At 37.7% G+C, this 19,816-nt stretch overlaps 1 pseudogene; it reads right to left on the bottom strand.

Annotated features, from left to right (window-relative positions):
- Positions 1–9,430: 9,430 nt before the first annotated feature.
- Positions 9,431–11,580, bottom strand: LOC143611178 (putative clathrin assembly protein At4g40080; annotated as a pseudogene).
- Positions 11,581–19,816: the final 8,236 nt, after the last annotated feature.

Genomic DNA, 19,816 nt, shown 5'->3' with positions numbered 1-19,816 from the left:
CCTGAAGACGATCCAGTATCCTGGACCAGTCCCGTAATATGGTATCTTCAAGATAACGAGATCCCAGAAGAAGAAAATCCCAGAGCTTTCCGAATGAAGGTAACCCAATATATTATCCTAAATGATATTTTGTATAGAAGATCACTTGCAGGTCCATACTTGAGGTGCTTGGAACACTATAAAGCACAAGAAGTCCTCAAGGACATACATAAAGGTAATTGTGGAAACCACACTGGGGGCCGAGCCTTAGTATCCAAGATACTAAGGACAGGTTACTTCTGGCCGACAATGAAGAATGATGCAATGAACTTCTCCAGGAAATGTGATGCTTGTCAAAGACACAGCAACATATTGCATCAACTAGCTGAACCACTGCATCCTATCATATCCCCGTGGCCATTTATGAAATGGGAAATGGATATTGTGGGAAAGCTGCCTAAGGCTCCTAGTGGAAAAGTCTTTATTCTGGCCATGACAGATTACTTCTCCAAGTGGATCTTAGCCGAGGCGTTTGTCCAAGTCAAAGAGAAGGATGTGATCTCATTTATCAAGCGCAATATCCTAACAAGATTCGGTATCCCGGAAGAGATCGTTTGTGATAACGGTTCACAGTTCATCGGTAGCAGGACAACCAACTTTTGTGAAAGTTGCGGAATCAAGATGGTGACTTCAACTCCAGTACATCCTCAAGCCAATGGTCAAGAAGAGTCTAGTAACAAGATCATTATCAACAATTTGAAGAAGAAATTGGGATCCAAGAAGGGAAAATGGGCTAAAGAACTACCATTCGTTCTTTGGGCTGATAGAACCACTTCAAAAAAATGCAACGGGTCAAACACCTTTCTCTTTAGTGTTTGGGGCCGAAGCTGTTACAGAGATGGTGATCCCCATAGCAAGAACTAACATCCAAGATACTGAGTCCAACAACCAAAGCCTTACTGAAGACCTTGACACTATTGATGAACTCAAAGACCTTGCTAAAGTTAGAATGGCAGTCTATCAACAAAGAATAGCCAAGTCCTACAAAAAAAACATCCGAATTTGAAGATTCCAAGAAGGAGATATGGTGTTAAGGCGTTCCAGAATACTACTGACCCGACAGACGGAAATCTAGCTCCAAAGTGGGAAGGTCCTTACTTGATCGATTCAGAAGCAGGCAAAGGGGCCTACCGATTTATCACTATGGAAGGTGTTCGTATACCAAGAGCTTGGAATGCTATCCATCTCAAGGCATATTTTTGTTAGTATCCTCAACCGGTATGTTCGTATCCTTAACATTTTAGGATAAAGGTATGTTCCCTAACCTATCTTTAAATTTTTACAAATTTGAACCTTAATATCTTTTTATCAAGTTTATTGACTTAAGCATCGGAGGGGTGTTAGCCCACCCCTCATCAAGAGTTCAGTGTCTTGCAGGTATCCTAAGGATATGTTATCTTGACAACAGTTAGAGGCTGATCACCTCCCACACAAACTTGATATCCCTGATATCTCCTAAGGTTTAAAGGTCTTCACCTTTCTCACGAATTGGGTAACACCCCGCCTGGAGCACACGATGATCGAATACAGTTCGAGGTAGGCGGACCAGACTAGCTGATAATCCGTTTGTTGTTGGCTATATGTCGAATCCTCAAGATAAGTGGCAGACGTGTCACGCATACTATTTATAACATTTTCATGTTATCTAAAGTTTCGGCATTTTCATGTACTCACGTTTGGGACTTTCCCCAATTTTATCTAAGGTTTAGGCATTTTCATGTCTCTCAAATAAAGGCCTTGTCGCCAGTAAAAAGGCTTTATTGCCAGTAGAAAGGCTTTATCGCCTGAAAGTGGGCTTTATCACCTGTGACATTTGAGCCAAAACAAGGTACACCTCGATACGTATTTACCGATTAAGCAAATAAACGCCTTTTGCGTAACAAACGAACGATTAACCGAACGGGTCGGGTTATGACCCAGAACTCTCGAGGGGCCATCTATAAGTGATATACGATCTATACAGGCTAAAATATTAGTAATATGGCCTTAGTTTGATAGCAAACAAGTTAAACGAAAACATGCTCGTTTAACTACCCGCTATATATTTAAACGCGAAAGATAGTTACAAACCAAGCATTGTATCATCCGTTAAGCCGAAAAAGACTTACCAAACACTTACTTGAAATGTTTTAAGCGATCCATGAAAATATTTTTGATTTTTACAAACATATAGTATGTTTATATAATTATACACAAAACTAGCCGAAAAACACTAGTTTTCGCACTGTTTAACGCACCCGATAAGTTTTTCGCGCCAAAAACCGAACCCGAACTAAATTTGGACTGCGCTTTTTATATTTGGGCTTGAGAAATCAGAAACTTGGGCCAAGATGGGTCCAAAGTGGGCCCATGGACTTCCGGTCGCAGCAGCCACCCCACCCCCTTTTTTTTCCCTTTCACATATAAACTAGTTTTTTGATATTTTCACACTTATTTCCAAAAATAATTCTGGAATCCTTGTTCTACAGCCAAAACCAGCAAGAAAAGTAGGTAAAAACCTTATGATTTATCGATTTTTGATTCGTTTAAACTCGTTTAACAACATATAAACATGTCTTGATTGTTAAAAATCATAGTTAACCATGTAAAACTCTCAAAAATCATTCAAAAACATACTTTGATGTTAAACCTAGTTTCAAATCAGAATCATGATCTTTTTTGGCGATAAACACGGATTAAAGGGTTGAAACGGCGTTTTTACGGTTCAAAAGTTCGTTTTTGTGCACTAGCCGAAACCCTAAGTTAAAGGGCTGTTCTATTGATGAAACCTGCTTGGTTTGTGATATAGGACTTGTATCTAGCTTTCATAGAAGCACAAGAACCTGAAAACTTGATTAGAAGGACGAAAACGAGCCAAACCCGCTAAGGTAATGCCGAAACACTCGCTTACGGGCTATTTAGGTTAAGGTTGTGATGTGCATATTATTAGGCCTTGAAATTTTTCACGGACATCAGGGACTATGTCAATGAGTCCCTGTTCAAATTTGGTAATTTTTCGACCATCCGAGAATATTTGGCGAATTTATTACCAAATTGGGATGATTATTTGGGAAAAATAGCTAAAATACTTCAAAAATTATGAACTTTTTCTGAAAACTCATATTTGATGTATTTTGATCACATATGAATTTTGGGATCATTTGGAGAAGTTTAAAGGAGTTTTGTTTATATGCGTTCGTGTGAATTTTTATAGCCGAATTTGGGACTAAAAGAATATCGCACGAGCTTCTTACATTCTGGAATTGATACAGGTTGATTTGGGACATGATTTGAGTATTCAGGAATTTTTGTGGAATTTTTGGAAATTGTTTGGGGTAAACGGACGATTTTCAGGCAAGATATAGCTGATAAAATGAATTTTTATAAATTAATAAATCAGTAACTAATTCCAGAAATATTTTTATAAAAATCTACATATTTTAATTGTAAGTGGCTAAATTTTCATAATTTAATGATTAACGGTTAATTAATTATGCTAATTTAAAGACTAAACAAATTCAGTTTTTTATAAAAACTGGCAAGTTCGCGACTAACGAATCTGCGGGAATATCAAAACACCAAGAGTGATCAAAAATCATATTTTTGGACTGATTAAGTAAAAACGAACTTTTCTATGAGAAACCTGGACAATCCGGATGGATTGTGCGCGTTTATTCTTAAATCAAACTGAATAAACGGAAACGGGCCCTATGGCTAATCCGGGACCCCACTATGTGATCCTTCTTTATAACTTAATCATCTTATTAACCAATACATTTACCTAAGATTATTTTCCCATAGCTATTTTCTGAACGCGTAAACGAACAACTTGGCCCAGCCGGGAAAACGGGAATCTGAGCCAAGTTCAGTTCTAAGTATTAGACATTGAACAACATCACAACCTAGGCCTATTGCCACTTTCTGGGCGTTCCAACTACACCTAGATTAGTTATACAGCCCAGTTTAGTATTGAGATTATAATAATATTAAAATATTAATATTGATTATAGGAACTACTGATAGCGGATCGAACAAACCACGAGCTGATACAGTACTGATTATCTACTAAACCGTGAGTTTCTTGACCCCACTCTTTAAACAGTTTTACGAACTTTTGGGGTGAAAAGCATGTTTGATTACATATACATACCTGAAACACGTATTGATGTGAATTATCTAAGTGCTAACACACGAAAGTCCCTACGATCACAGTGATTAACTTCGAGCCGGTGACTTGTGAATAGTACTATTGGTTTGACAAACCCAAACGGAGCCGGCATGTATTGCTGAGACTTTACCCCGTTTGCACATGACCATAATTATACAACACGCTATGTAGTGTTAGACATAGCTACTTGGGGCATGTTGTGGGCGGAAAGGGGCCATAGTGGTTGATTGAGCGTGGGAAAATGGATGCACGCAGCACATACAGTCAAGGCTTCACTGTAGCTTAGCATAATTACATCATTTACATACATACATACATACTTATTTCATGATTACAAGTGTTAACTTGTGAACACTCATTTCTTGAAACTCGTGAAACTCACCAACTCTAGTAGTTGACCCGTTTTAAACTGCTTTTCAGGTGTACCTAAATCGGAATGATTTGGTGATCTGTTACTTGCCCAAGATGTGTGGTTGATGCTATGTGAATAGAAGCAAGGGCGTTAGTAGTAAGACCGTATAGTTAACGAACTAGTTTTGTTTGTATCGCCTAGTCTGTAAAACAATGATAGAACAATGAATTGTAATATATTGTAAATTAGTTTGTGATGTTTCTTTATAAACAATGTGTTGATACCAGAGGTGTCTGTTACATTCCCGTTTTACTCTTCCGCATTGTGCTAGTCGGGGTGTGACATCACCAGGATTATCTAACTTTTTTTTGACAGATCGGAAATTGGCCAGGTCACTAAGTGTAGAGATGTTACTAAGTTGTTTTTTAACTTAGCAAATCCCAAAACCATGGTGAACAAAAAGACCAGCAATTGGGGACATCGTGTGTAAGTTTGTCAATTGCGAAGGTACACTTTTATACCTAACATTTCCTTTGCATTTTATTTGAAATATGATCTTTCAGCTTAATTGTGTCAAGTCTCACTTATAGAGGTTTTAAATATATATTTCTGGACATGTTATCCTTAAGATATTTTTCTAAGTATATTATGGACATGTTTTCTACATATACCAACCTCAGATATTGTATTTCATAGATATATCATACTTAACATATCTTACTTTAGAAAGTTTAAAACCATTTTGGATGTGTTATGTTAAAACATATCAAATTGATTTCCTCTTAAAAATATTTATCAACACTTTAGATTTAAGGATATATTATTCTTAAGATATTTTATCTCAATGCATAATAGGACTTAAAAACATATTTTTTAGAGAGATAATCCTTAGAATATGTTATTCTTAAATATGAAGAGTTTAAGAAATACGTTTAGGATATATTATCCTCAAGATATTTTATTTCAAAAACTTAAAAATATTTAACAAGACATGTTCTAATTAAAACATATTCAGATAAATTATCTAAAATGACATACAAAACACAATGCTAAAGCCACGGGATCATATCATTACTAACATTAAGTGTAGGAAAATAAAAGGCAAAACATGAGCTTCGACTTAAAAAGTCAAGATCCCTCCACCCAAGTAGTGCCAGATGTCCAAAAGCCAGGATAACACGGGCTTCGTCTTGAAAAACCAAGATCCCTCCACCCGTGCATCCTGTTACCCTAAGCATACTTGTTCCAGACAAAAAATAAAAATTGTTTAAAACAGTCATTACAAACCAACATCAAACCCCAAACAAACATACTTAAAAAACTAGGCTCAGACCTTGTCCTTTCCGCCTTCATTACCTAGTTGTGCTTCATCACCAATCGCCTTCACCGCGTCCTTGATCGTCACCTCCACAACCTCCTCCACTACCTTCTCTGAGCCGCTCGGACCTGCTTCCTCCACACTTTCCCCATTAAGCTCAGCCAAAACTCTCTCCTAAGTAGCCACATCCATAAAGGAGTCTCAACACCAGCATCTTTGGCCTCCTTAACCATCTTGAGCCGAGATTGGAAGATCGAGATCGCCGCGGGTTTCTTGGCTCCCTCAGCAACCTCTTAGATCCTCATCAGAGCACTTGCCTCTTGGTGGACCAACTCCCTCCTGGCCAATGCGAGCTCCTGTTTCAGGTTCTCGTTCTCCTTGTTCTTCTTGTCGAGAAGATTGGTATTAGCAACTCTAATCTTCAGCATCTCGGCAATACGGGTATTGGCATCAAGGAGTTCATGATGAAGATCGTTGAAATTGGAGGATAACAGCCCCAGTCCTTGCTCAAAATAAATTTTTTTCAGCAAACAATATCTTCAGGATATGAAGATATGTTATAAAGACATACCTGGTTGAACTCAAGATCGCATGTCGGAGAAGAGTCAGAGGTATACTTGGTCTTTCTCGTTTTAGAACCCTTGACTCGGCTGCTATCGAGCTTCGGCTGGGTAAGGAGAGTGGCTTCTTTCTTCTTGGTACTGCGTGTGGATACCATACTGTCGATGTCGTCTAGAACGAAGACTGAAGCAGATTTACCTACAAAAATAAGGGTTAGTATCTCTAATCCTCAAATTTTCTACTAATATGTCAATATTTCTTACCAGACATAACGGAGCCCGCTGACGGTGATGGTTCTTGGAGGCCTGACTGGAAGTGAAAGGTTATTTCCTCCTCATCAACAAGATAGAAGGGGTTTAGCTTACTCTCGGTCTCTTTACTAAGAGGGGCAATCTCAAAGAACTTCAAAGTTGCAAAAAACAAGACAAAGCATATCAGTTGCAAGCAGGCCAGCATACGACTTCAAGATAAGGTATCCTACTTTTGGAAACCCAGAGATATGGAAGAGTATCAGAGTGGGGAAGGGAATCTCTTTTAACAAAAAGAACTGTTTCTTCCACTGGTCGTTATTTTGGGTGTTTCTCAAGACGAGTGGGGTTCGGTCAGATTTGGTTTTGAGAAGGTATCTTGAGGAACCATGGCTGCGAAGGTCATACACAAAAGCAAGTTTAGAAAGGCTGAAATCAATGGCATGGTCGGCGATTAACCTTTCCAAAACGAACAAGGTCCTCCAAACCATGGGCATGGTTTGGGCAAAGCTAAGGCTGGTTCTGGTGAAGAAATCGGTGGTAAAGGCCGGGAAAGGATAAGAAAAGCCAATTTTAAACGACAAATATGGAAAGCAGATCCAGGTTTTTGAAACAAGATCAGAAGAAATGGCAGCATCGAAGGGCCTAAAAACAGTTCTCGGAGGGAAATAGCCCCAAGATTGTAGATTCATAATGTCGGTGTTGCTAAAGGTGCATATTTCACTCGCAGGGCTTGCAAGGAGATTTTGTGACACAAAATCATCAATGCCGGAAGGGTGAAGCTTTGGAGCCATGATTTCGTGAAGATAAAGAAGATGAATAAAGAAGAAATTACATTGATAAAAGAACCAATGAAGAAAAGTACTATTTATCCGGGTAGTTATATGGACAATCTAGGGTTTAATTGATTACCAGGATGCACGACACGTGCAGCAAGATCCATCACGCATGCAGAATTCAAATTCAAAAATTTACAGCTGTGTCCCACTTTAACAGCCGTTAATTTTGGGGAAAATTGTTAGGGTTCGGATTTTCAGTATCCTAGGCAAGCAGTATGTTCAGGATAACTTCAAGATATGGTATCCTCCAAGGTAACAGGTATCCTAAATATATTGTATAATTAACAAATTGTTTGTTGTCTTCCTTGTTTACTAGGTCAAGAGATTTATCATGATTCCTTGAAGACTCAGACTTGCAGTTAATAGGATGTGTTCAAAAAGGAACACATGCTTAATTGGGGAATTAACGGCTAATTAGATTTAGTCTTTTATTTCCTAAATTGTAGGCATTATTGTTAGCTTCTTTTTGTATAAATAGAGCAACACCCGGATCAATTCACAGACGCTCTTAGCACACGAGACTTACTAGTACTCGCAGTCTGTAATCACGATCCAGTTGAAGCTCCACCACTTATAATCGATTTGTGTTATTAATAAACTGGTGGTGATAGTTTTCACCACTCGGGGTTTTTTTCTTGTTATCCTTAGGATAACGGGTTTTTTTCTCGCAACAAATCTCCGTGTTCTAGCATTTTTACGATTCATTTCAAACAAACACCAAGTCCAATTTACTAATTTGGTTACAAAATCACCTTTGTTATTTTTGATCAAAACAATGCATTAGACCAAGTTTTTTTTATCACAAGGAACTTCTATTTTGTTTGAAAAAAAAATAACAGTTTGACGAGGATGTGTATTAATTATCGAGAAGCGCACAAGATAATCAAATTGACAATGTTCTAATAAAGTAATTAATAAAGAAAGACACGATTCTAAAACTTTTTTCTTTGATCGGGTTGACAAAATTGACTTGATCAATTACACAATAAAAAGTTTTCTAATTTTATTACTTCAGACAAAATGGACTAGAAATCAAAAAGTTATCTTTTACGATATAAAAATCCGGTCAATTGAAATAATGTAAAATTTCTTTTAACGGCCAATAAACATAAAATGTCTAATTACTCTATACGGATGATTCAATAGCAAAACTCAAAAGGTCACCGCCAGCTAACCCAACTTAGCTGTAGGGAGCCCTTTAGCACCTCTAATTTATCTCTAGTTCTGGGAAAGACCCACCCGCCCAAACACCAGTGGTGATAAAACCCAGACACCCTAAGAATCAAATTGGAGATCACAAAGATCACATATCCCTCCCAAAAGTGTTCTAAGTGGGGATTGAACTCGAGTCTCTATTAAGAAATCCAAGTTTTCTATCACTACACCACATTGAAAATGACGAAATAATGTAAATTAAGAACAATATATTTGACCTTAATTTCTTTTAAATGCATTTTTAGTTTACGGCTTTAATATATTTAAAGTAATACAAAAGTAACTACTTTTTAAATAAGAAACTACTTTTTTAACCATCATTTAGATAAGTGTCAGACTAATCCACCTGAATGTTATATTAAGAAAAAAACTATTAATCATAGATAAGAAAACCCTCTAACTTAACCTAAACCCTTTTTCTCTCTTTCTTTTTCTTTCTTGTTTTTTTTTTGTTTTCTTTATTAAAGTAGAATTTGAACCCAATACATCATTTTTTTTAAATTAAAGTATTTGAATGCGTCACCTCAACCATTTGAACTGATCATTGGCCTAAATATGAAATTACTAAAATTTCTATTTCTATTTAAGATTGATGATGGCATAAATATGTCAAATAACTAATTATAAAAATATTATCATGAAATTTACTATAAATAAATTTACATTAAAAACTAAGAAATATCCATTTTCATAATATATCTTGATGTCGACTCTATGTCTATCCAAATACAAAATATCTACCAATCAACCACCAACGCCACCAATAAAAAAACATAATAAATATGTTATTAGCAACCAATCAAACACCTGTCTGGTTCCATCTTAATCTACCAGACGAAAATTTCAATGAATCACTCGTTGTCAAGACTTGGTCACTGAAGAAATACTAATCGACCCCGGGCAGATTACGGATAATCTGGGGGTTAAATAGATGTTTCCCATGAGGGTTAGGTCCGGCAAGATGGTTATTCTTCTGATGACCTGCAAAACAGACACCGTGAGCTCGTCACTGAGAAGGGGGTACCTCCTTGTGACCACCCTCCGGCGTGAGAATCAGACTAGATTGCTCTTGAATATAAGTGTATATTAAGAGAAATGACTAGAGCAGATATCAGATAATATATGGAGATATAAGATGATGATACCGTTCCAAGGTGTTGGAGTATTTATAGCCGAATGTAGGTTTCCAAGCAGGTACAGCCGGCTGAATAGTATTCATGTTCTACCAACTGTGGGCTACGTACGTGCCATGTTGATGGTTGGTGGGTAGGCAGCGGCTGATAGTGACCAGGCCGGCTGTGTACTATTCCTTTTCCACCAACTGCAGGCTATGGACGTGCCCCGACAGGGGTTGGTGAGTAGGCAGCGGCTGATAGTGACATTAAGTAGTAGAGCGTGCTGCTCGTCGTACTGTTGTCAGTGAGCTGTCGCAGCTTTGGTCAGATCTTTTGTCCATACCTTGGCAGGTACAGTACAAAAGATCCTCCAGTAGCGTACGGACTGGCTCATTTGGGCGGGAGTTTTCCCGGCTTTGGGCGGGAGTATTCCCGGCTTGCTCACTCCTTCAGGTGACATTGCTGAATTATTTAAGAGTAAGTGCCTTGTGCGTGTAGCCTTGCTGCGCGGGTGGCCTTCCCTGATGGCTAGTATCCGTTGCTGCGGGAACAGGCGGAGTACGTCGACCATTGGGAGGCTTTTCCTGCGGGAACAGCTTGCGTACTGCGCGTAAGGACGTCACGTATCTGAGCATGGTGGGTCCTGCGGATCCAGTTGGTTTTTGCGCAGACGTCTCTCTTCAAGGTGAGTCTTGCGAGTTTAGTCTTTGCGCAGACGTCCCTCTTGAAAGTGAGTCTTGCGGGTTCAACTGCGCAGACGTCCCTCTTTGAGGTGAGTCTTGCGGGTCCAACTGGGCTCTGCTGGGACCTACCTCTTCAGTCACCGAACCGAGCTGACTCACTCCAACCATCCTTTCTTCCGAGTTTCTTAATATTCACCATCCCAATTTTACTCTTCAATTCTTCAATCATTTCCCAAAGGGACTCAACTGATGGCTTTGTGGTTGAAAATAAATGCGACAATTTCTCTTTACAACTCGTTAACCTGTCCAAACCCAAAGCCAACTCGACCGAGTCGTTGAAACTCAGCAACTTGACTCGTTCCTTGAACTCAATGACTCGGAGAAAAATCTCGTTAACCGTTGATAAATAATCGTTTGCTAGCAAGTCCATGATACAATGAAGCAACTTGTCGTTTTCGACTAACAGGTTATCCGGGACTTTGCATATATGTTCGACAACTGACACCAACGTTGTGAAATCTCGTACCAAATCGAAGTTCATGTACGATGATATCGAATCCTGTTGTTTTTCCTTTTCATGCACAAAAGTTACAAACCCATTAATGTTTTTGGACGTGTATAGGATGGTTTCTATGTAACATGCGTACCACCTGACCCACGCGGATAGAACCCACGTGGCGGGTGACGCGCCGTCGCGGAAGTTTGATAGTTTGAAGTTGTTACGGCCACCGGTGGCGGTGAAGACGGAGAGTTGGTCGTTGAGGATGAAGGGGCCGCGTTTGATGATGTGGTGGATGGTGAAGAGGCATTTGAGGGCTACGTGGGAGTCGGTGGTGCGGTGGAGGCGGTTCATTAGAGAGTGGATTAGGGTGGAGGCGGTGGCGCGTGAGCTGTCACCGAGGGTTAGGAGGGTGGTGAGGTGGTGGTTGGCTGGCGGTGTGGATGGTGAGTGGGAGGTGGCTCGAAGGACGGCGAGGTGAAGGGCGAGTGTGTTTGGTTTATTAAAAATAGCGAGCTTTGATAGTGAGACCTTGTCTTTAATGATACCTATAAACTCCTTCATGGTTGATTGATGTATCTATTGTGACAACCATAGATCACCCATTGATGAATTTAAAAGAGAGATAAAAGAGAGAGAGAGAGAGAGAGAGAGAGAGAGAGAGAGAGAGAGAGTTGACTATATTGTGAAATTGGTAGAAAGATGATGTTTCAAGAAAGTTTTATTTATTTCAAAGAAAGCCACTACATTTAAATATTGGAATGCAAGTGTGTCAAATTGCTCCCACTTGTTATTTAAGGATTTTAATAACGAGATTAGTTGCAAATCTTTATTGAAATTTGAAAGAACATAATATAATAATAACTACATTTAAATATTGGAATGCAAGTGTGTCAAATTGCTCCCACTTGTTATTTAAGGATTTTAATAACGAGATTAGTTGCAAATCTTTATTGAAATTTGAAAGAACATAATATAATAATAAGACAAATTTAATCTAAAGAAATACCATATGCATACCATCTACGTTATATAATGGCATCTTTATTGACGTGCCTATGGTATAGAACATGTGTATCCTCGTATATATAGAGCAGTTACCGTTAGAATATTTGTTCGTATAAGACTGGTATAGACTGATAAGGATGTTTCTATACAAATACGTATATGTGTACAAAGAGCTGGTAAACCTGATTATGTTCCATGAACCCAACAAAAGTAAGTCTAACTTCTACACATAAATACTAAACAATATCCCTGAGTAATTATTTTTGTAAACTTGTTCACATATTATCAAGCCTATTGTGTGAGACTTACTGGAGTGTCCCTCTTGCCGGCCTCGTCGATAACGAGTTTGTTGCCAGACAGGTCGCACTGAGGCAGAATATCGAAAAATTGCTAACCATGAGAAAGGCTGCATGTGCTGAGAATCAAGACGTTTTTATTCCTTTTGTTGATATGTTTGGTTCCCTTACCAACAAAGCTATTGTATCTTTGAAAAGAGTTCAGCAAGTCATCCCCGTTAATGCCGAAGAACCATAGATTGATTTACACTCGTACAGAACAGTTAACGTTAAAATATCTTTACCGACGATCGTGTAGAATATTATTATAGTTAGGGTAAGAAAATATACAGGCGTACTAATTTATTATAAGATTTTAGTGTATAAATTAATCAGTTGCATTTATTATTATAGTTATATTATAACTTGTCAACTAAACACCCATTTGACATTTTATAGATTTAAAACTAAACTCATTGACTTTATACTCCTATTTATTAGTCATGAAATCAAGTGAAAATAATTATTAAAGCTGGTATACTCTTTAATTATTTAGAAACTATTGTTACCCGACAATAGCCTCGGGGTAGGGTACTAACTCGGTAAAGATAAGGCATCCCCTCCGTGATTATAAACAATCAATGAGGAATAGGCCGATCACCCGCGGGGAGAGACATCCTCAGCGAAAAACATGCAGTTCACCCGCAAGGAAGAGCACTCTCCACGGAAGCATCTAGTTCATCCATGGGAAGACACATAAATCTCCCGCAGGAAGAACACTTAAGAACTTACAAAGAAAGAATAAGCGCGGAGTAATTGTTATAACTAAGCGCAGGCTAACATGTGATAGGGAGGCGAGAGCCAATCATAGGCCGAGCCCCCGTACTATCCACTAACGCACGATGAACCAATTAGAAAGGGCTAGCAAGGTACCTGCCCTGGACAAGGATCTCCGTAGGCTAGCTGGACAATCAATCAGGAGTCAGCATCAAGCACAACCATGATAATAGAAGGTTCTATTGAGTAGGACAGCTGGCCCAATCATCCTTCTCCCCCCCCCCCAGTCGGCTATAAATACTAGGCGAAGAACAACGGTAAAGGGATCCTTCTCATTCTCATTAAGCATATCCACTGCTTACCATACTTATTCTAACGTTGGAGGGTGGTTACAAGAAGACCACCTATTCCCCTTCTCGTAATGAGCTCACGGTGTTTTGTGGTGCAGGTTGATAGCCGTCGACGATCAGGATAGTTATTGTTATCTCCACCGGAAAATACCTATCTAAGCCTACCCAGGGTTAGATTAGGTGCTAATCCTTTCTTGGGTGAGATATTAAGCTAAGCCTACCAAGGGTTAGACTAGTGTTTCTTCATTTGCAGCATACTGGCTAGAACACACTTAAGAAACTATTCTGACCGTCATGAGCTTCGGCCGTCCACCTCCGTCAACGCCACAGTCTTCCAACCACGTAGGTCCCCAAGCGGAATGGATCCCCGGAAGGAAATGGGCGACAAAAAGTGAGGATTATATCGAAATAGAACGACCACAGCAAAACTTATCGTTTCGGTTCACCGAAGCAAAGACTGCCAGGCAAAAACGTCCCACGATAGTGGAAGACGAAGAAGAAGACCCGGTGATGTTGTTAAAAAGAGAACAAGAAAGGGTCAGCTTAGAGTATGAGAAGAGGTTAGAAGAGCATATGGGAAAATAGGTCCGCAAAGTGACCCCGCAAACACTTCTTTACTCGCAGAACACTCAAGACGACTCGTCCGACGAAGACCGTCACCCGCGGAGACGCGGGAATGACAAACTCGGGAGTCACAAAGACCATTCAAGAGGACCAAGCAAAACTCGAGAACAGTCCTGGGACAAAGTCGAGTAGCTCGCTCAAGAAGAACGTGGATGAAAAACCAGAGGCCCGAAGGAAGAAGCGAAGAAGACAAAAGTGGAAGTGAGAGTGAAGGCCTCATTTTGAGAAGTTAGGTGTGGGGAAAGAAACAATTAAGTTACTACCCTAACGCGGACGTGGATTTTTCAAAACCATATCGCCCGAAAGCCTTCGCAGAAAAGTCAAAGTTTATACAATGAATCTTAGAGGCACCACTGCCGTCTAACTCAAAATTACCATAAATGGTAGGAAAGTATGATGGAATGACAGATCCTAGCGACCATCTGCAAAGTTTCATAGCTGCAAGAGGAGTCGCTGGATGGACCCTACCTGTGTGGTGTCACATGTTTGCTCTAACTCTTCATGGGGTTGCAAGGGAATGGTTCGAAAGACTCCCAGAAGGACGAATCACCGGATTCAAGGATTTAATCACAAAATTCTCCTAACACTTCAGCCAACAGCGGAGACAAAAGCGTGATCCCGCTGACATACTGACGGTGTTCCGGAGAGATAATGAGTCAATAGAAGATTTCATCACGTGTTATGACAAAGAAGGCCTACTGATAGGAGGCGTTAGCGAAGATATGATGAGAGCAGGGTTCCGACAAGGGGTACGCAATGATGAGCTTATTCTGTGCCTGTCTGGATGCGATGGCATGCCCCAGTCATGGGATGCCATCATCAGTGCAGCTACGGTATACGCAACAATAGATAAATCCTTGAGCAGGCGGGAATATTCCAGACATGAAGTAAAAAATGCAAAGGCCACAAAGGGAGCAAAAAAGAAAAGGGGTCAATATGGTCTAAAATCCAACCACCCGCAGAAACGTCGGTCCCACCGCGGCTAGACTGTTGGTAAGAGAAAAGCAAATTGATAAAAGTCGCGGGTATAAAAACAAGGAATGGACCCCGTTGTCAAAAACCCGTTGCAAATACTGGGCACAGAGAAAGTGGATTTCCGCATGCCAAAGCCAATCTTCAAAAGAAGAAATTTAGACAAGTCGAAATATTGTAAATTTCAACACGTTCTAAGGAGACACGTGTGGAAGATGTAGTACGAGAGGCCCGAATGACAGTAGGAGTTGGGGAACTCATCAGTTTCAGGGTGTCAGGATAGGAAGAGAAGCTCTACGCCCTGATTTTAGGAGAAAATGTGTCAAATATTATCCAATGAATTTCCTAACTTATTATTTAATGAGAGCTGATGAGGAGAAAAATGAGGGACATGCTTATTGCTATCCAAGAAACTCAAAAAGGTGTTTGTTTACATACATGGCGAGTGATGCCAAAGCATTTCTTTCTTATGGGTGGAAAATAGTAGCCAATTGCGAAAATTGTTCAGGTTCGTGGTGCAAATTCTATTATGTTAATTTTCCTTGGTAAGTTTCATGTTCGTTGTTGGTTTGTAATTCGTATTTGTTGTTTTCTTTGTTTATGGGCTTCTTTTTCAAGGTTCCTATTATTTTCAAATAAAATTGGTCTTTCAAAAAAAAAAGTTAACCCATAGGAATGAAAAGAATTATTAGTTTATATTGTTTTGTAGACACAAAATGAAATATAAATGACAAAAAAAAAAACCATGCCTTAAAACATATAAAATTTACCAAAACAAAAATGGAGATGGCAATGGAAGTGATGGTGGTGGCGGCGGCAGTGATGTTGGCGGCGGCGGTGGCGGTGGTAGTGATGCTGGCGGCGGTGATGGCCTGGTGGTGGTAACGGCAGCCCGCTGGTGGGCAGGTGGTGGTTGCGACGGCGGTTAGGTGATGCCGTAATGGTGTCAAGAAATAAAGTAAAAGAGATTTCTTATGTAATAATAGTTGACTTCGTTATATTGACCAATCAAGCATCTATTTTCTCTCCCCCAAAATAATCCATTCCATTAAAATTCTCATTTCTACCTACAAAAGAGTACCTAAACAGTAACTAGCAGTTTAGGTGGAAATATTTTTTTGTTGAAATAATAATAATAATAATAATAAATTAAAAAATAAAAAAAACTTGGCCGTACACGCTTCAAGTCTCAACTACCAAACAATCAAATTCCAACACCCTATTAATAGGGGACGTTATTGATAAAAAGAGTGCAAGAAATATATCACGAAGTTGGAGAGAGGAGAAGAGAATCAAAAGAAGGTAGTTTTATCAAAATTCAATTATTTATAATCTATTGTATACTTCTTTCTTATTTATCATAAATCTTGTTTGGACTAACACGATAATTTAATATGTATCTTTATAAACTCTCTAAATATCATATAGAATTGAATATGGTTTTTTTATGTGATTTGCCTGAAATTCTGGTTGCAAGTCAAATTTTATTTGCTTATTTGCTTTTGCCTTATTCTTTATTCTTAGGAGCCAAAGAATTTGATTGAAATTGAAAAACTTTTCTTCAAAAATTGTGTTTGGTGGAATTTAGATGGAACTGAAATTGAAAAATACTAGCAAATTTACCCGTGCGTTGCTGCTCTACTCGGCTAATTTATTTAGCGAAACATTGAACACAATTAATTGAGGAACATGTAATTTTATTAAATTGGAAAATATGACACCATTTTAAACTCCGGGAGAGGAGGTGGTGGTTTGAGCCCGAGTTGCCTGCTCATCAGTAACCTGAATACAAACCCTTTGGCTAAATTTGGTTTATTAATGTGAAATAAAGTTCACATACAACTACCATTCAGTATGGTTTTGTTTTTTTTGTTTTTTTCTTTTTAATAATAAGTAAGCATTATTATGATGTATATCAACTTGAAAAGGAAGAATAAAACACTAAAGTTCCACTTTTCAACCCACTTCTAATGTTTAATAACGGAGACGGATATGAAGTAACTGTTCTAAGTATCATGTATACAATATGCATAACTGTTGATACCAGAGAAAGCTATGAAGCAATTGTTCTTTGTATGTTCATAACTTATTATACCGGACTGATATGAAGCGTTATTTTGTTCTAAATGGAGCGGTTTTATTTTTAATATTATGTCAAAATATTCAATCTTTGGTGTCTGCAAGCAATTTGTCTTTGTAATCCTTTAATCTGATCATCTATTTAATTTTTTCAACCATTTTTCTGTATTTCAAATTGATTAACTCACTTTTAAATTATTATACAAAAAAACAAACACCCTCAATTTGTTTATTTCCTTCTGACTCTATCTCTCAACTTGGAATTCGAAGAATCAATCAACGAAAGTAAACATAAGTGCAGATTTGTATGTGACAAAACCTGGTAAAGATTAGAGTTTGTGATTCCTAAGAGCATTCTCATCCAACCTCCAGTTTTGTGTGAGGGTGTTTTTATAATTTAGAGAGTGATTCAGGGTGTTGTGAGTGAAGAGCTTTTATATTTTAGAAAAAGTAGTGATTTTTCTGTATATTTGAAAAGTTACTTCTCATCCCATATAATTTTTTAATATATTTTGAGAGTGGTTGTGAGTGAAGGAAAAAGAAAAGGTAATGATAAAAGGTATAAAAAGTATTATTTAATTGAAATGGAGAGAGAAAATGTAACTATGATTTGGATGACCTTTCAACTATAGTTATAAAATACTTTTAGAAAAAGGCTTTGATTTAGCCTTTTAGGTTGTTTTAAGTTATTTTGTCATGGTTTCTCTTAGTAGACGAGAAATACGCTCATTTGAAGATCCTTGCGAAAGCATACGAGGAGTTGAATCTTTTAAAAGCAGACCTTTAAGACTACACGTCCGTTTTTGCAACCATTGTGGATGAGATGGTGTCTTCCATACTGCGAATCCTGGTCCACCTATTTTTGTACCAGTCTCTAAGGTAAGGGCTTTTTTTTAACATTGGATATTATAAAGCACCAATTAGCAAGAAACTAGCCGGGCAAAAATAAGAAACGAATTACATGAATAAGAGAGTGTTCTTCAACCACTCTAGCCAGTTAATTTTACACTTACTCTTTCTACCTGAATATCAAAGAAGAAAGAAGTAGCATTATCAAACAATACCGCATCACAAATATAGGAATGCTTTTAATATTATAACTTAAGTAATAACTTTATTAATATTTTTAATTGGAAAAGCCATGTCATTACCAAATAAGTATCATGAATAAAACGAAGACACGTAACAAATTAAATTGGTAACATCATTGCAAATTGCAATGGAACATGAACACAGGTTAATTGTGAAGTTAACCTTTTATATTTATCATAAGAGGGTATGCCTGATGTTTTAAATTTCATTTACGTATGTATGATACAAAAAATGTTTTGGGATGTGTGCGAATTTCTATAGTAGTTTTGATTTATTTTTTCTTTCCTAATTTGTTTGAAAGAATTTTTTGAAATAGCACAAAACCAATAATTTTGTAAAACTTGCATAATTTGTTAATGCTTAATAATGGTTAGTTCGTTATATTTTGCAGCAAAATCCAAGACATTCGACAAACGAAGAGCCACGAAAGTCCAAAAAAACCTAGAATTCTATGTCTCCACGGATATGCGTCAAATGCTGCATTACTTAAAGACCATTTTAGTAATTGGCCAGATTATGTACTAGAAAAGATGGATCTCGTATTCATTAATGGTCCATTCCCCGTAATTGACGAAACATCGGACGTTAAACGTTTCGAATGGTACACCAAGGAAAAGGTAAATATACATATATGAACCTACAATCCAAATGTCTAAATGATCCAAGTCTTATAATATCGTATATCCAAATTGGTCTTGCTAAACTATTTTTATCGGCCATTAATCATTGTTTCATGACTAAACATGTGCTAACTAAGAACATCAATTAAAATGATTGACAAAGTCCTTGTTTGACTTCTTGAAACGTGGTATATACATATATAGGTGGGCGTGGAATTCGATACAAATAAAATTAATATAATAAACATACAAATAGGTAAAGTAATTACCATTTTGAACTGGAGTAAATATGTTATAAAAAATAAAACAATATAGTAGTAATTAGTCTAGTTCAAAAGTTATAAAGTAATAATAATTATTCTGATGTTAACATGATAACTTCAGTAATTTGTAATCTTCTCACGATAAAAGTCATTTATATATATATATATATATATATGGTAAGGATCCTAAGAGTACCTTTTACAAATTGAGAACTTTGGGAACCATTTTAAACATATATATATATATATATATATTGTCATACCCCAACCTAAGGCGGAAATGTTGGGGTGTGATCCGATTGCTCACAGCTCGAAGATACTATCATACATAAAAGGTGACAATATCTATTTAATTATTTTATTGAAAATAAATACACACAATATCCAAATATAACAAACAATTTAAATACATGAATGTAAACTCAAATAATGGTTATCTCGTTTATATCCTAAAGTCTTGTCTACATGTCTAACTTCAATCTTCAATACAAGCAACCTGCATATGCGTAGAAAATAGAGTTTTGTCAACAAACATGTTGAGTGAGTTTATCACCAGTTTCTGACACCAAAAATAATGTTAATATAATAAATAAGAAAAATAAGCAAAACGTAATAAATGCAGTAATGAAATCAAACCATGAGCAAAATAAGTTGTCGATTATACCATTGCCAAGCGAATCTGGCGCCGGTAGTTCTAAAAATGCATTTTTAAGCCATTTTAAGCGATTTTAAGGGCTATT

Source organism: Bidens hawaiensis, unplaced genomic scaffold, assembly GCF_021521415.1.
Source record: "Bidens hawaiensis isolate Kalapana, Puna unplaced genomic scaffold, B.hawaiensis_p1.1 tig00029902_1, whole genome shotgun sequence".
Taxonomy (NCBI): domain Eukaryota; kingdom Viridiplantae; phylum Streptophyta; class Magnoliopsida; order Asterales; family Asteraceae; genus Bidens; species Bidens hawaiensis.
Note: the sequence above shows the minus strand (reverse complement) of the source record. Positions and strands in the feature narration are given on the sequence as shown.